The sequence below is a fragment of the Lissotriton vulgaris genome, unplaced genomic scaffold, assembly GCF_964263255.1.
Source record: "Lissotriton vulgaris unplaced genomic scaffold, aLisVul1.2 SCAFFOLD_8473, whole genome shotgun sequence".
Taxonomy (NCBI): Eukaryota; Metazoa; Chordata; class Amphibia; order Caudata; family Salamandridae; genus Lissotriton; species Lissotriton vulgaris.
The window spans coordinates 23,870-27,241 of record NW_028255060.1 but is presented as its reverse complement, the minus strand read 5'-3'; the positions used below and the strand labels follow the sequence as shown (position 1 = coordinate 27,241).

Genomic DNA, 3,372 nt, shown 5'->3' with positions numbered 1-3,372 from the left:
ATTCAACACATTGCACCTTTTGATGTGTACATGGCTAGCCAAAAGCGTCAACTCATAACCTGACAAACGTGTACTAGTAAGATGCTGAGTCTTTGTCCTGTTCAATAAGGTATCCACTGCATGTGGGACCATCACAATCAACGTATTATCCAATACCAAACCAGCAGACTGTCGGATAGAAACAGCCACTGCAGCTCTCAAACAACTCGGCAACACCCTAGCTACTGGATCTAATGTAGCTGAAAAATACCCACATGGGCGCTGCTTGTCTCCAAATTGTTGCTTCAACACTGACAATGCACAACCTTCTCTCTCGTGTACATAAAGTGTAAAAGGTTTACTGTAGTCCGGGGTACCCAACACCGGAGCAGAACACAATGCATCACGTAATTCAGAAAAACTTTTCTGACATTCGTCAGACCAAGGGAGAGGATATGGAGTATCTTTAAGAGTCAGCGCCAACAGAGGTTTTGCTAATAAAGAAAAATTAGGAATCCACTGTCAACAATACGAGGTGATACCTAAGAAGGCACGCACCTCTCTCTGTGTGCATGGCACAGTCATTTGGGCAATCGCTTGAATTCGTTCTGGGGTCAATCGTCTTCCCTCCTTCGACAAGAGATGACCTAAGTAGGTCACTTTTTTGGCTGCAATACTGTAACTTTGAGGGTGACACTTTATGAGGTCAGACAAATGTCGTAACAAAGAAAGAGTAGCTTCTTTACAAATCTCTTCGTCAACAGCAGCGACCAACAAACCATCAACATACTGGATAAGAGTAGCACCAGAAGGTAACACAAAATTGTCAAGCTGAGTTTTCAACGCTTGACTATAGATTGAGGGACTTTCACAATAACCTTGAGGAGCACGTTTAAACCGGACGCTACGACCTCCTAAAGAGAAGCCAAAAATATCTCTACTTTCCTCAGCGATCAGAATGCTGAAAAAAGCGTTCTTCAGATCGATAACCAAAAACCAAGCAGCTGAAGCAGGGATCAGAGTCAACAAAGCGGTGATGTCCCGGACAACAGGAAATTGTGGCACAACAATCTTATTGACCTCTCGAAGATCGATCACAAACTGATACACAGGTGTCTCAGAAGCATCCGTACGCTTAAGGACAGGCAGAACAGGACTGTTACACACATTACCTCTTGTTTCTTCAATTACACCTTTCTCAACCAAATCATAGATAATCGCTAAAAGAGCTCTCTCGTCATCACTAGATATTTTATAGTGAGGAATATGAGGTAGCCTAGCATTTGACTTAAGGGTGACAACATAGGGTGGAATCTGCAAAAGACCAACATCATTGGGACCTGTAGCCCAAAGTGTATCAGGAAGAGAAAGCAATTCCAGTGGAAGACAGTCTGTAGACAAATACATCGGTGAAATCACTCTCTTACCCATCGTAAGATGTACTCCCAAAGGAGAGCAATGTAATGTTGCATGCAATCTTTTCAGCAAGTCCAAACCCAACAGATTTTCACAACAACCAGTCGTTAGAATAAGGGGGGCTTCCAATTCACAAGGCCCAATAGAAAGGGGCAAAGGACTAGAAACCGGATGACGAACTGAGGCGCCAGAAAATCCTACTGAAACATTGGTCAAGCCAGACAAAGGTGCGCCAGGGAGTTTAGAGTGCATAATAGAACTCTTCGTCGCACCAGTATCCAAAAGAAAAGGTTCTGCCACACCTAATGTAACCACTTCAACATAAGGTCCACTCTGGTCTACTGGAACTGACACTACTCCCTCTCTTTGCCCATGGATGTCCTAACTATCATTATAACCAGCACTCTCACTCTCGACACAATAGTCATCAGCGTAGTACTGGGCAGACTGAACAGTTGGAACATTCTGTCTATCAAAACAATTCATAGAATTCTGAGGGGGAAAGGAACGCTCATTCCGGGGAAACACAACCACGTCCCCTACCCCTAGGAGCTTGTTGGAAACCACTACAACCTCTATGACCAGATACACCATTTGCACGCTGAAGCAAAATCAGACAACTACTCTTGAAGTGACCTTCTTCTCTGCAATAAGCGCACTCGTTAGGGCCTGGCGGAAATCGCTGAGCGAAAAACTCAGGCTTCTGTATCAATCTCTAAAACTGTGGGGGTTGCTGAAACTGAGGCTGATTCGGGCGAGGTGGATAAGCTTGCTGCAAAATAACTTTCATCTTTAGGTCTTTAGTCTTCTTCTCTACTTTATCCTTCTCATCCTTATCCCTATTCTCATAATATTGTGCAGTATCCAATATCTGGGCCGATGAAGAAACAGCCCATGAACTCTCAGAATCCTTCAACTTATTACAAAGTTCGGGAAGCAAATTAAAAACAAATTTGTCCGCAAACAACCTTTGGCCACCTTCTGTACTCATGTCCTGACCACTATGATCAATGAATGTTTCCTCAAACCTAGTGAAGAAATCAGACACACTCTTGTCTTTCTTTTGTTTGCATGCTGCTAACTTATCCCAATTCACTCGTAAAGGAGGCATCATAGTTTTCATTAAATCAATAATCCTACCAGGTAATTCTGCAACTAAGGGCTCAGGTTTGGCACCTCCTACCTGCCGACCATCTGCAGCAGTAATATTAACCCAAGTATCTCCTAATTCTGGCGCATGATCCTCATGACGGATCTTCGCCCACAAAGGTTGAGGAACTACATTACCCATCAACATATCTATGTCAGCTAAATTCATAACACACGCATCAATTGTCTGAGACAACTCTTTGTAATAACCAGCAGGATTTTAACGGGGGTCAGGTAAGGTCTGCTTAAGAGCCAGGACCTCTGCTCTTTTCCAAGGGACATGCACCCACACTCGCTGAAAATGAGCCGGTACACCCTGAATTCCCTGATTAACATTAGCAACAACGTCCTCTCTCCACACAGGGGGAACTTCTCTCATAGGATACTACTTCACTTTCCTCCTAACAGAGGAATCAGGCTCGTACAGTGTCTGAGGCGGAAGCCTTGACCTAAAAACAAGTACTGTCTGTACGGCATCTTCAACATCAGACTCCACTATCGTCCCTTTAGCAAATTCGGACTGAACATCAAGCACTTCCTGCGGAATCGGACCCAACTCATTATTTTCCCATTCCTGACGAAGAAAAGTACATATTACATCAAAGACATACCTTTGCTTAGGCGGATCCCACTTTAAGAAAACATCCATAACCGCTTGTAAATTATACCTAGAAACATTTAAAACCCATCTACGAGCCAAAAGATCCAACACTGCCCGCTCTTCGGGACCAGGAAGCTGACTACGACTCTGCTTACGTTCCGAAACCGGGGTCATATTCAGTGACCCAAAGAGCGGAGACAAAAAACTAGCAACAGTCTCAGTCATTC

The 3,372-nt window shown here is 43.9% G+C and overlaps 1 pseudogene; it reads right to left on the bottom strand.

The window, feature by feature from the left end:
* Window positions 1-1,776: 1,776 nt before the first annotated feature.
* LOC147659258 (uncharacterized) lies at window positions 1,777-2,923 on the bottom strand (annotated as a pseudogene).
* Window positions 2,924-3,372: the final 449 nt, after the last annotated feature.